The 14531-nt window shown below is 36.7% G+C and overlaps 1 pseudogene; it reads right to left on the bottom strand.

Annotated features, from left to right (window-relative positions):
- Positions 1 to 4292: 4292 nt before the first annotated feature.
- Positions 4293 to 6959, bottom strand: LOC138817116 (lymphokine-activated killer T-cell-originated protein kinase pseudogene; annotated as a pseudogene).
- Between the last annotated feature and the right edge of the window lie 7572 nt (positions 6960 to 14531).

Here is a 14531-nt window from a genome sequence, read left to right as displayed (position 1 = left end):
TTAGCATGCATGCTGTCAAAATTGTGGGTCTTGGAGCAAAACTATTGTGGATTTACACATATATTTAACCACTTCTTACTAATGGGATAATTATTTAATCTTGAAATTCTCTTATACTTAAAAATGGAGGTGTAAAGTGTAACAACTATAATATTGAGTTTGTATGTTTTGATAACATTGACATATACATATATACATATATATATACACTAATATAGATAAGAATAGCATTGTAAATCACTGAATAAGGTATATAATAATTCTCAATAAAAATTTTAGCTTAAAATAAGTTGAATTAAAATAATTTGAACATCATTCTGTTCAAACCAGTAGGGCTCTTGAGAATTAATAAAAATAGTGCATTTTTTCACAGAAAACAATGGCTTCACTTGCAAATAAATCCTACTAAAGAAAAATCTAAGGAACTCACCACTAGTTGTGGAATGTTGGGTTTTAGAAGACAAAATTGTTATCACTTAGGAATTGTTTTTCCTTTTTTGATTTTCTTTTCTAAAATATTTTTATTATCTCTAAGTATTTGTACAGAGGAGTTGCCATTGAATAAAGTAGTTTATGAATAGGATGCATTTTGATAGGTATAAGATTTACTCTTCAGAAATATACTTTTGGTGGTGAAGACAGCCAAAAATCCCTTCTTTGAATCAATGTCTTTCAGTTCATAGGACAGAAATATTTACATATGAGTTCTAAGTAACTAGTTAGACTTATTATACTAATAATTAGACTCCCTTGTTCATATCTATATGAAAAACCTTTGGAAAGTGTGACTTTTGTGTTGATAAGTTTCCTTCCTCAGTCTGGCTCTCATTTGAGCATATTTCAGCAAGCAATTGGAGAAATGGTGGTTGGAGGGTTTGTTTTTGTTTTTGTTTTTTGATTTTTTTTGTCGGTCTTGGGGCTTGAACTCTGGGCCTTGGCACTGTCCCTCAGCACTTCAGCTCAAGGCTAGTGCTCTACCACTTGAGCTACTTCGGGTTTTCTGAGTGGAGGTAAGAGTATCATGGACTTTCCGATCCAGGCTGGCTTTGAACCACGATCCTCAGACCTCAGCCTCCTGAGTAGCTAGGATTACATGCATGAGCCTGTAATTTTTTGAGATTAGTGCTTTATTTCCCTCCCCCCCCCCCCAATTTGTTTAAATCTGCTCTTGAAAACTCTTAAGTACTATTTTGGTCTCCTCTTCCTTTTGAGGTCCACAAGCATGTTAGCTGGAGAAGTCAATACAATGGTAATACTGAAGAACCTTAAACACTGTATTTCAGCTTTTGACTTTTGGAACCTATTGCTTTTCTGCGTACTGAGGCTTGAGGACATTTATCATCATCCCCAGCCTCTACCGTTGGGTGACAGTAACATAGTCCCATCGAGGCAACTGATAGTGTTTTCAATATCCCCAACAGATGGAGAGTGAAGTGGCAAATTAAACTCCTTAAGAACTATGGTCTTAAAGGATATTGTAAAACTGGCTTGAGAATTTAAAATTCCTTTATTCTGTCAGAGCCAAATTAAAATCTTGACCTAGTCCCATATAACCTCCCTCCCTCCCTCCCTTCTTCCCTTCCTTCCTTTCTCCTTCCTTTCCTTTATTTATTCATCTTTTAATTCCAGGATTTGAACTCAGGGTCCACACTTGCTAGAGAGATTACCACTTTAGCCCTGCCTGCTACTCTCTTCTGCTTTTGTTATTCTTAGGAAAAGTTCTCAGTTTTTCCCAGAGCCAGCCTTGGACTGCTGTCCTCCTATCTCTACCACCTGTACAGATGAGTTATTCCTGGTGTCCTTAAGACTTTTGTGCCAAATTCTAAATTTATTATCCTTGAATTCCTTATCTACTTAGTATGTTCATTCATTCTTATTTTACAACCATAAATATTGCCCTAGTTTTTTAAAATCATTTTTACTATGTCTACATTATTTTTCTCAATCACGTTCTAACCTTTTGGATGCCAGAAAATATTAGAAATATATTTTTATTAATTTCACAAAGAAGAGAGACACCAAAAATATATCCTTCGATAGATAATCAAATACAAAGTGTAAAGATATCCACAGAAGGTTCTTGCTTATTAAATGTGAACTTATAAATCAGCATGCATTTTTTCATGCTATAAAGTTGGTTAATTTTATCAGACAAGTATGGACACTTTCTACTCAAGTGAGCTCTATAAAAGGTTGGATATGGCTGGGAAGGTGGCTCAGTGGTAGAGCACTTGCCTTGCATGCCTGAGGCCCTGAGTTCAATTCCTCAGCACCACAGAAGCAGAAAAAAGCTGGAAGTGGCACTGTGGCTCAAGTGATAGAGCGCTAGCATTGAGCTGAAGAGCTCAGGGATAGCTCCCAGGCCCAGAGTTCAGGCCCCATGACCACCACCACCAACAACAAAAAGGTTGGATATGAGTACAATTCACATATATGTCAGTTCAGTATAGAAAAACCAAGGTGTGGAATGTTTTAAATTTGCGTAAAATCCATTGTGTCTGAGAGTGAGTAGAGGTTATTGGCTTGTAAATTGGTCTTCATTTGGGAAGTTAAATTGCAGGGCTCCAGAAGAAATAGGTAATGGAAAGACAAGCGCACTTAAAGTATGAAAGACCTTGGATGTGATTCCTTCCTGTTCTGCCCTGGGAAGTCCCTCTGAAGTCACCGGGAGGTCCCCAACCCAGCTGGGACAGCAGCACTCTTCGGCACTTGCATGAAGACGTCCACTTGGATAGCTGTGAAGTGGGCCTAGTGAACTCATTCCTAATAACCAGTCACTCTTTTTAGTTCATTTTCCAAGGCAAGATTAGATCATGTTGGAAAGCCTCACCAAATAACCTTATAAAAAGAGATGAGTTCACTCCCAATTTTCATCAGGTTGTGAAGCAAAAACCATAAAAACCACGATCCCACCTCAGGCTACTGGAAACAAATTTGCATTTTACTCTCAAGCACAGAAATATCTCTAGGCAAATATTTCAGTGAGAGGAAAGACTGTGTTCCTTACTTTCTCTCAAAACCTGCCTTGTTGTGTCCTTGTTTCTGGGGACCCATGGGGCCACACAGGCCAGATGAGGAAACTCACAGAACTTGGGAAATTCACGTTGCCGCTTGTGAAAAGGGTCATCGCTGTCCTCCTTCCTCCTTCAGTAAGCATTCAAGGTGACTGGTTATGTTCAGCCGCTCACTATATCAGGATTTTGTTTTTAAGAAATAATGGTTAAGCCAGGTGCCAGTGGCTCATGCCTGTAATCCCAGCTACTCAGGAGGCTGAGATCTGAGGATCACAGTTCAAAGCCAGCCCAGGCAAGAAGCTCCGTGAGACTCTTATCTCCAATAAACTACTCAGAAAACCAGAAGTGGCACTGTGGCTTAAGTGATAGAGCTCTTGCCTTGAGCTGAAGAGCTGAGGGACAGCGCCCAGGCTCAGAGTTCAAGCCCCACAATGGACAAAAAAAAAAAAAAAGAAAGAAAAGAAAGAAAGAAAGAATGGTTATAATTTTCCAAAATACAGAAATAGGCAAGTAAATGTAGTATTTCCTTAGTTTTATAGGCAAGTACATGGGGTGTCTTGTAGGGGCGTTTTGATGGAGGTACAGGTGGAAAAATAGGAAGGCAACCCTCATTTAAGAAGTTCTAAAGAACAGATGACTCTCTTTGGGATAGACTTAAACAAATGTGGCTTCTACTATCACCCTTTCTTCCACTGGCCCCTTCATATACAAGGAAAGTAACTGTACCACAAATGTACTTTTATCCCTTTGTTCACTTTCTGATTATTGGCCACCTGTTAATCCATATTCTTCTTCTTTTTTTGGTACTCAAACTGTCCTTTATTCTGTATTGTCCTAGTATTCTTTCCACACAGCTTTGAAATGCTTCTTAGGTTACAGATTAGTAAATAAAAACTAAAGAAGGAATCTCAGTATGGAAAACAAATTTAATAAATTAAACACCAAAGGTCTGGGGAGAGCTGGGGCAGCAGGAAAAACTGTAGGGAAAGTCTAGGATACCCACAGAGTGCATCATCCCTCCTCAGGTCCCAGCGACCATTTAATAAACACAACAGCCAAGGAAGATCAGCTAAATGTGTGAAGTTCTGAAATATATGTACACTTACTTTGTACCACATAAAGTGCTAATTTTACAGATCCATCCAGTAAAAGAGAATATCTGAGAAAGATTCTTAATAAATGTAACAGTTACTCGATTTAAATTAACGTTAGGCCCAATTTATACTAGCTGAATCACTAGTGTTAAGTAATTCACTGAAAACCCAGTATACCAAGCGCTTATGCTAAGAATATGACCCTAAAATAGGCCATGTCTAGAGTATAATGACTACAGGCCATGGCAACTAAACATTGAGCGAAGAGAATGGTTATATACACAAGCCATACTTCATGCTGAGGTGAGTGTGAACATGGTCCCTCCTCATCTAGCTCCAAAGCATCAACAATTTGAGCAGCAGAAGGACGATCTTCCGGATCTTCATTGGTGCACACAGAGAAGAGTTCAATTAGTTTCTGGTAAGACTCATTCAGTTCTTCAATATTAATAGGTGGTCTGGTTCCCAACACAGCATAGTATGCTTCATCATCAAAGTCACTTTCATCAAAAGTTTTATCTTCATCATCATCATCACTATCATCATCACCATCATCATCATCATCATCATCATCATCATCATCATCATCATCATCTGTGAGATTAATGTGCTGGATAGATAAGGTCATCATTTCCCAAAGTGTTAGGCCAAAGGCAAATATGTCTGCCTAGTCAGTAACAATACCATTTTTCCTCCAAAGCTTCCTTGGGTTTCCATGGCTCAGTACCAATATAACAGGCCTCAGGATCAGTCACAGTCACATTTTCATCCAGTGTTAGAATTCTACATCACAGATTTTAACTGTTTCAAAATCACCTTTAATTACATTTGAAGACTTTATATCTCCATGAAGCAGTTTCTTATTTTAATTGTGAAAATACCACACAGAAGGGTTACAATTACATGGGCAAGGTAATGAGTACATTTCTTATCAAACATTGTTGCCTCCTTCTTTGTTTCCCCTTCCCATCCCTTCCCATCTCCCCTCCACCCCCACATACCCCCTCCCCGCTGCCAAAGTTGTAAAGTTCATTTTCAACATAACGTTGTACATCTTGTTGTTGCAATGGGTCCACCTTCCCCTCCACAAATTATACCAACATCAAATACAGTGAAAGCAGAGGTTATACCATGGGGGAGGCAACAAAGAAACAAAGCAACAAAGAAACAATTACAAGAAATAAAAACCATTGAGTCCTTATCTTGGGGTTCATTTCGCCTAACATCAACTTATCTGACCATTTCTGCTTGACTCAGACATATACTAGTTATTGCAAATAAGGGAAACCATGGGACCTATGTTTCTTTGAGCCTGGCTTACTTCACTTAATATAATTTTTTCCAAGTCTTTCCATTTCCTAACAAATGGGGGCAATGTCATTCTTTCTGATGGAGGCATAGAATTCCATTGTGTATATATATACCACATTTTCTTGATCCATTCATCTACTGAGGGGCATCTGGGTTGGTTCCATATCTTAGATATGGTAAATAATGCTGCAATAAACATAGTTGTGCTGGTAGCTTTAGTATGGTCTTGTTTTTGATCATTTGGGTAAATGCCCAGAAGTGAAATGTCTGGGTCATAGGGGAGCTCTATGTGGAGTCTATGTGGAGTCTTTTGAAGAACCTCCATACTGCTTTCCAAAGTGGTTGAACAAGTTTACACTCCCACCAACAATGCAGTAGGGTTCCCTTCTGTCCACATCCCCTCCAGCATCTGTTGTCATTAGAGTTCTTGATTATAGCCATTCTAACTGGGGTGAGGTGGTATCTCAATGTGGTTTTGATTTGTATTTCTTTTATGGCTAGTGAGGCTGAGCATTTCTTCATATGTCTATTGGCCATTCTTATTTCCTCTTTGGAGAAGTTTCTCTTTAAGTCTTCAGCCCACTTATTTATCAGGCAGTTGTTTCTTTGAGGATTTGTTGTTGGGGGATTTAATTTTTTGAGTTCCAGGTATATTTTAGATATGAGATCCTTGTCTGTTGTATGGCTAGTGAAGATCTTCTCCCCATCTGTGGGCTTTCTATTGATCTTGCTAGCTATGTCCTTTGCCATGCAGAAGCTCTGCAATTTCATGCAATCCCATTTGTCCAACCTTTCTTTGATTTGTTGTGTTTCTTGGTCTCTATTAAGAAAATTTCAGCCTGTGCCAAGGAGACCTCGGGTTTCTCCTATTCCATCCTGTAATATTTTCAGAGTGTCTGCTTTGACTCCCAGGTCTTTGATCCATTTGGAGTTGATTCTGGTGCAGGGTGATATATAAGGATCTAGCTTTGATAAGGAAGCTAAAAAAATAGAATGGAAGAAAGTCTCTTCAGTAAATGGTGCTGGCAAAATTGGTTAATCACTTGCAGAAAACTGAAGCAGTTTCTTTTCCTGATGCAGATACTTCAGTCTCTTGCCATATTCAAGACAACTTTTAAAAATATAGCTGCTAGAAAGAGATCTTGGCTTTCTTTAGTTTGCTCTTCTACCAAGTCATTTAGAGACTTTTCTCCTCCATACTCCATAGCAAGGCAGAGACTACCACCACTGGCTTCAGTAAAAGCATATAGCCTATGATATTTGGATGCTGAAGACTTTAAATTGCTTCGTCAGTTAGTCCCTTCTGGTAAATAGTCCGGTAATGACCATTACATCTAGGATTTATCGTTTTTACAGCCCAGGGAGAATGAGACAGGCCTTTTGGAGATCTTTTCTTCAGGTAAACATTCACCCCAATCCCGAAGCCACGCTTTTTCATAAATGGAGAGGCAGGAATGTTTACACTTGGAGTTAAACATGATAGAGACTTCTTTCTTTCAGATAATTTGCTTGGTGTCTTGAAATTATTGATTCCTTCCATTTGCACAATCACTCTTGTAATGAAAATAAAACAGAGCTGTAGGCTCGCTAAAGGAGGACCGAGGTGGCCCCAGGATGTACGAAAGCCGCCTTGAGCGTCCCAGACGAAAAGCGCGCCTGCACTCCTAATCCATATTCTTATCATTAAGTTATCTTCCAATGCCAGGTAAAGTTGCCATGAGAGTATTCTAGCAAGTAGGCTGGAGGTATCTAAATATGGCTTTAGTATGTTCATAGGTAAAAATTTTCACAGCCACCTTCTAATTCTTTAATGAATCCAGGTCTGTTTTCCTTCCTTCCATTAGATATTGTTGTACTGTTAATTTTAATGTGCTGGTTTAACCCAGAAATTTGGTCAATATTCTTCTTAGGTTTCTGTAAGGGCATTTTTGGATGAGGTTAACATTGAGAGGGTAGATTGGGTGTGGTAGATGATTTTTATCCGTGATAGAGACTCATACAATTGATGAAAGGCCAGAAAAAGAACAAAAAAAAATCGAGTGCAAAAGAATTCTTCCTCTCTGGTTCCTTTTCTAGGTTTCTAGATCAGTGGTCTTCAGACTGGAACTACACCATTGGCTGTCCTGGTATAAGGGCTCCAAGCATGGACCAGAACTAAATATTGGCTAGGTCCATCTTGCTAATATTTTCCAGATTTTAGGGTTTGTCAGTGTCTGTAATTGTGTGAGCTAATCTCTTGTTACAAAGAATTAAAATAGAAAAAAATCCATGTACGGATTCTCTTTATTCCATTTCTCTGAATAACTACCACTCTTTGCATTGATCAGGGGACAGTTCCACCTACATTTAATTTTTGTTGTTGTTGTTGGTGTTCGTGGGGCCTGAACTCTGGGCCTCGCCACTGTCCCTCAGTTCTTCAGGTCAAGGCTAATGCTTTACACTTGAACCACAGCGCCACGTCTGGCCTTTTCTGCTTATGTGGTACTAAGGAATCGAACCCAGGGCCTAATGCATGCAAGGCAAGCACTCTACCCCTAAGCCACCTTCCCAGCCCCTAAGTTTAATTTTTAAAGAGAGGTTTATGACACTAGCTAGATTGCCAGTAATATCAGCCCTCCTTTAAACATAGCAAGAACTTTATTAAAGAAAATGCTAAGAGGCCACATCTCTCCTTTCTTCTGACTTCCAAAAAATTGAGTTACTTTATGGGTTATTTAATTGTTTTTTTTTCTGCTTCAGTCTCTGGGTTGTATTCATGTATTTTCTCCTATGAAGCCATTGGAAAGGAAATGCTGCACAGATTATATGAATCTCATAGGAAGCAGCATGTAAATGGTCTATTCTTTGCTGTGAATGACAATAGAAAACCCTAACCAGTTCCGTCATAGGAGGTATCTTGGTAGTTCAAGAGTCAACAATCATCCCCTGTTCCTCTTTTCCTTTCTATCTCACTCTGATATTCTCACATCAGTCAAATAGTGTTAGCATATTTTATGCATTATGAGTAAAAGGCTCAAAGTGGTTGTGGAATAGCTGGATTGTATGAAAATTAGTCAAATCTTCAGGAAAGCCATACTATTTCATTTTCTCGTCTTTCCTTGTGAACAATGTAATGAACTTTTCAAATTACAACCACTAACAGAGGTTTTGAAAAAGCATTTCAAGTACAGCCTTCCAACAGTCAGATTTTTATGTTTTGATAGAAGCTTCTTAATCTTAATCTTAATACTTGAACTACACATAGTGTATGTAGTATAGATAGGAAGGTAAGAAGAGTCTACAGGAATGAAAACTATCAAAATTATGAACAACTACAGTGGTGCTTTAGTCTGGAAATTTATATGTATCTCAAAACAGTAAATTTACATTTGTTGATATTTTTGTCACTATCATCATCACCTTCATGATTTATTTGGTACCAGGACAGTACTTCAGTCTTCACATGTAAGCATGTGCTCTACCTCTGAGCTAATGGAGAGAGAACAAAGTATTCATTATTTTGGTGAAATATTCCTGATTACTCAACCAATTGCCATTTTCTTGTTTTCAAATATATGCGTAGATATGCATAGGTATGTGTACACATAATATACACACTCCTGTAATCTTCTGGATTCCCTTTTTGTTGGTTTAGGAAGGTTCTACTTGCCCTTTCTTGAGAAAGTGACCCAACTTTGAATTTTCTTTAACAACCATAAGAAGTTGGTAGGAAATTCTAGTCCTGGAAGAAATGGTGATATTTGTTACTCTAAAATATCTAGAATATTTTGTGCTATTACTGGAATTGTTTCATTGGTACTCAGCTTAAGAAGCTCATGGAAGTAGGGTGAGAAGCAAAAGACCCCCCAAAAAGAAAGTCAACCGAATGTGCTTCTTTTATTTTTTGATATCCCAAAGGGCACCAGAAGCAGTTTGAAATAAAAAGGCAAGATAAAAATTTTATTTTTCCTACTCTTTTTTTTGTGGTTCCTGGGGCTTAAACTCAGAGCCTGGGTACTGTCCCTTAGCTTCTTTGTGCTCAAGGCTAGCATTCTGCCACTTGAGCCACAGCATCACTTTTGGCCTTTTCTGAGTAGTTTATCGGAGACAAGAGTCTTACGGATAGCTAGCCCAGACTGGCTTCAAATTGTGATCTTCAGATCTCAGACTCCTGAGTAGCTAGGATTATAGGCATGAGCCACCCGCACCAGGCTATCTTTCTTACTCTTTATAATTTTTATATCCCACATTCCCAATTCAAGACAACCATATGTGGGAGAATCATTGTCCATTCACAGTGCTCTTCAACAGTGGCCTACCACCACCCCATCTTACTGTACCACATTGTAAAAAGATTATCTCATTTTGTTGGCCACTAAGTTAATGATAGGGAATAAACTTAATCAGCCTTGTTTAGAAAGCCTAATTTATGAAAATTTACACAATGACATTACATGGGCTAAGAACTGTGTATCCAAATACATTCCATTCAAATCACAATTTACCTGCTGTACTTATAATGATAGGTGTTCTGTCTGGTAGAAGTTGATTTGGAACAATGAACTTTAATTTTACAGATTCTCTTAACAAGCTGCACTGCTTACCCTGTTTTGAGTGTAATGAGTAACCTGATACCTACCTTACATTTTATGGGCATATAATTCTTCTCAATTCCAGATGCAAGTGAGTTATTCTTGCCTGAACTTCCCAATGTCCCCTCCACAGTCTCAATTAGATGATTATTTAACAGCCAGTTGAATGCCTAGCCAAGCCATCAGGGCTACATTTTTATAATTGCCTAAACTATTGTAACATGGAGCTTCCAAACATCCTGCTAGATCAAGTTTAATTGAAAAAAGATGGCCTTTCTATCCTGAGAAGATTTTAGAAGACAATTTATATACAGTGGGCCAATGAAATAAAGCATTTCTAATATACTTTTACCTAAATATGTATTTATTGATTGCTGCATATATATGTACATATATACAAACTACACAAACTGTATGGAGTTAGATTCTTTCTGCTGTTAAAATTATTGTTTAGTTTGTGCCCATGTCCATTTCTTCCAATTTACCATTAATCATAACTGAAAAAGATGGCGAGCCAAACTAACTCCGTACTGCAGTAAAAGATTATCTAATGCTTTCTGATAGGAACACAGAAACTCAATTAATGTCTCAGCCAATCTATTAACAATCTATACAAAACTCCAACTATCTCATAAATGAATATTGGCACGATAGGTATATATGTGTATATATTTATATATACACACATATCATCTGGAGTTTATGATAAAATGACTGATAGGCCCAATAATCATGTTTTCTTCTTTCTTTTTCCCCCTACTTTGTTATTTGAAAAAAAAATGAACTGGAAGAATTTTGATATCTATGGTTTAGGTAATCAGTCCTTAAATGAGGAATAAGGTTAGTTATATTTTGTTCCCAGTTCTTTGCTGGAATGTATCAACAGCTATCACAATTTCCCCCAGAACAGTCCTGATGATCTGATGATCCTTGAACACATGGAATTCTGGGAGGCTCTCTCTTTGGTTTCATCAATAGCTTCCTCCAGAGTGTTTGGTTTTTCAGTAAAGAGCTCCAAGAAGTTTAAGAAGAAGTCTACAATTACATTTTCCTAACTCTCATAGTGTTGCTCTTCCATGCAATGAAACATAATGTTCCCAATAAAATGGAAGTACTCTCAATAAAATGCCAAGTACTCTTCAGATATATATATATATATATATATATAATATATATGTATACACATGTATATATAAAGAAAATACTTTTCTTTTTAATGTACCTGAGCACCATCCTGTCTATCTTTTTCCCACCATAAAAGGTCACAGTTTTCCCTATACTTGTTCTTTTATTAAAAAAATTATCATTTTGTATTCTTGTATAAAGTGTAATTGTATGACTTCTTTAAAAGTCACTTAATATGAAGAAAACTAATACTCTTTTTTATTGACACACTAACTACTTTTGACAGTAAATACTCGTAAATACTCTTGGAGTGCTTTTTATTTATAGATTTTTCACAAAAGCTTTTTTTTTTTTTTAGCATTTTGTATGTGTAGTTAGGGAATGGCCATTTTATCTTGACTCTATCTTGACATGGCAGTATATTATGTTACACATACTTAGGCTATTAATTTGGGGTACAGTAATGATGATTTCATATATCTATACATATGTAAATGATTTCATATACATGAAATGATATATATTACATGTATATATGATATATTTAATCTATATGAAACAATGTTATGTGAAATGAATAATATCCATAAAATATATTTTTATATGTATATATGAAATGATTATATGTAATATGAAATCTGTATCTGTATGAATATCATCTGTAGATTTGCAAAGCATATTCTCAGCTGAGAACTGGTACAAATGAGAACTGGCTTATATGATCAAGATAGTTTAACTTGTATTTTCATGAAGTGTTTACATATACATACTGTTGATATACACGATGTAATTTCAGACATGACTATCATTTGGTATCTCTAATTCCAGGTCTAGATTTCTGTCTCAGTCTAAGAACATTTGAAAGCATTTACCAAGTGGCTGGGTCTATCTGTGATGATGAAGATGAGCTAGTCAGATTTACTACTTCCTCTTTGTTAAAACAGTGAAACTACATGATTCGACCTTGGAAGTATCTATAAGAATCATGGGTTAGAAGAAGGGAAATTGAAAAGAGGAATGTTTTTGAAGACAACTCAGAGCCAAAGAAAACTATATTGTTTGAAAAGATTTAAGCACTCCAGTTCTTTACTAATGCACAGTGCAGCATATTTTAAATTTTAGGTTGTGTTTTTATTCTTGAGAATTTGTATTCTCCCTCAGCCAAATATTCACTTACTTGTTTGCTGTCCACTTTCCTAGAATATGTTTTATTGCAAGTGAAAAGCCTGGTTAACCAAGGCTACTGATCCAAGAGGAAGATTTACAGAACAAAGCATTTCTAGAATAAGTTACAAGCAAATGAAATGAGCAAAAACTAAGACTGATTGAACAATATTTTGGCACCTACTGCTGGAAGCAGGCAGCCAATATAGAGGCTGGTTTTTGAGCACTTTCTGTGTCCTCATCCATTAGTAAGGCTGTGATTTGGCAGGCAGGTGATCCTTTGGGGTTCATGCTTGTCCATCTCAGGAGACAGACTATGTTCAGAAAGCCTCCAAAAATTCAACATAAACTTGTGATTGTTGAAATTTTCATTTGATTTTCCCCTAACTTGTAAATAGCCACTGTCTGTTGAGTCATAGAGAGTCTAAACAGAAGCTTAGGGAGGCTAAAACAGTTGTGATAAGCTATTTCTCAAGTGAATTAGAAGGAGAGCTCTTTTGGAAAGGTACAAATTGAATTATCCCAAAATAAATTAAAAATGTCATCTTCAAATTAATTATTCGATGGCAGAAGAGAAATAACATACATTTTATTGTGTTAGCCTTTTTTAAATTGCCAGTTACACTACAAACATTCAAATAATTATAACACAATCACATTCCAGAATCTTTCCCATCTTCTGCAACTAAAACTCTGTACCCAGTAAACAACTTGATATTAACTCTTTCCTTCAGCCCTTAGCATCATTGTTCTACTTTCTTTCTCTAGGTACTGCATGTAAATGTGTCCTTGAGTATCTGGTTTACTTTACTTAGCATAATTACTTCCCATGTTATAGTATGTATAGTATGTATCCTTCTTTTGTAATGCCAAATACTATTCTTTTGTATGTTTATACCACATTTTGCTTATTCATTCTTCTGCTTATGGCCACCTTTTGTGTCTTATGAATAAGGCTATATCAACATTATTCTGGAATAAGAGTTTATCATCCAAGAGTTTCTGCTTTATCATTGTGTTTCATGGTGGATTTAGGGATAGCAAATTCCCTTTGAGGACCTGAGCTTCTGATAGAATGTATTGAGATTATAGGTATTTATTGATTTTGACTCATAAAAATTTGTAGGACCTTTTCAATCATGTAAAATATTCATTATTTCAGCTGTCTACCTTATATTTTCTTTTTACCTCATTTTCAATGACTAAAACACTCCCATCAGATTATTAGGCAACTGTCATTATGGAGTACAGCTCCCTTACCTTATCATTTTGTGGCCTGTGATTGGAAAAAAAATTTTTAAAAATGAAAACACACAAGGTGCCATTGTCTTTTCAGTCAGGTAAAGCCAAATCAGTTGGACTGGGATGATATAAGGTCATTTACCTCTGATATTTATGGGGAGATGATCTGATCCAGAAATTTGGGGCTTTCTAGGGTCCTCCTTAGTAGGATGCCTTTAATTGCCTGAGTCATATTAATCCTTGAGGTAAGATCATTTTCTCAAGTGTCCATCCAAGCCCCCTGATCAGCCTTCCTCAAAGCCACAGGAAAATTGGCATGCTTAAGTAGGGCAGGAATGCTAACATCTCAGATCTGAGGGAGGTAATTTGGTCCAAAATGCACTCCAGTAATGTTTATGTTTCGGATAAAGTGCTTACAACACTGCTGCTGCCCTTTTGACCCCCATTTCCTTGTGCATGTGCTTCCAGGAGAAAGTGATACTTAATTCAAATCTTTACTTTTATTAGCTTCCCAAGTGAGTTAGAAGTTCAGTCCAGTCTTGTCTGTGGCATAAACATCCTGTTGTACTCATATTTTGGAGAAAATGATTAAACACATTTCAGCATAGGAACTAATGGAAGGATCACATTTCTTCCTTCCTTCTTCCTTTTTCTTTTTTCCTTCTTTCTCTTCCTTTTTTTTTTACTGAGTCTCTCATTCCTTCCCTTTCCATTTTTCCCCATTCCCTTCATTCTTTTCTACCTACTTCCATTTTTACTTACTTCCTACCTCTGCCTTTTCTTTCCCCTTTTCCCCCACTATCTTTGAAATATACATGTATATAATGTATAATAAATATTGTATTATATATTATATGTGTATGTCCTATGTATCCATATATGTATATTAATGATAATATAGATGTTAATACAATATATATAATATGTTACATGTTATCTTTAAGTAGTTATACAAATGGGTTGAAATTCAACATGTCACTTTATGAGTATAATGCATATTGATCAATGTC

This window comes from Dipodomys merriami, unplaced genomic scaffold (assembly GCF_024711535.1).
Source record: "Dipodomys merriami isolate MVZ:Mamm:240054 unplaced genomic scaffold, mDipMer1.0.p SCAF_7, whole genome shotgun sequence".
In the NCBI taxonomy this organism is placed as follows: Eukaryota; Metazoa; Chordata; class Mammalia; order Rodentia; family Heteromyidae; genus Dipodomys; species Dipodomys merriami.
This window is presented reverse-complemented; position numbering and strand designations above follow the sequence as displayed.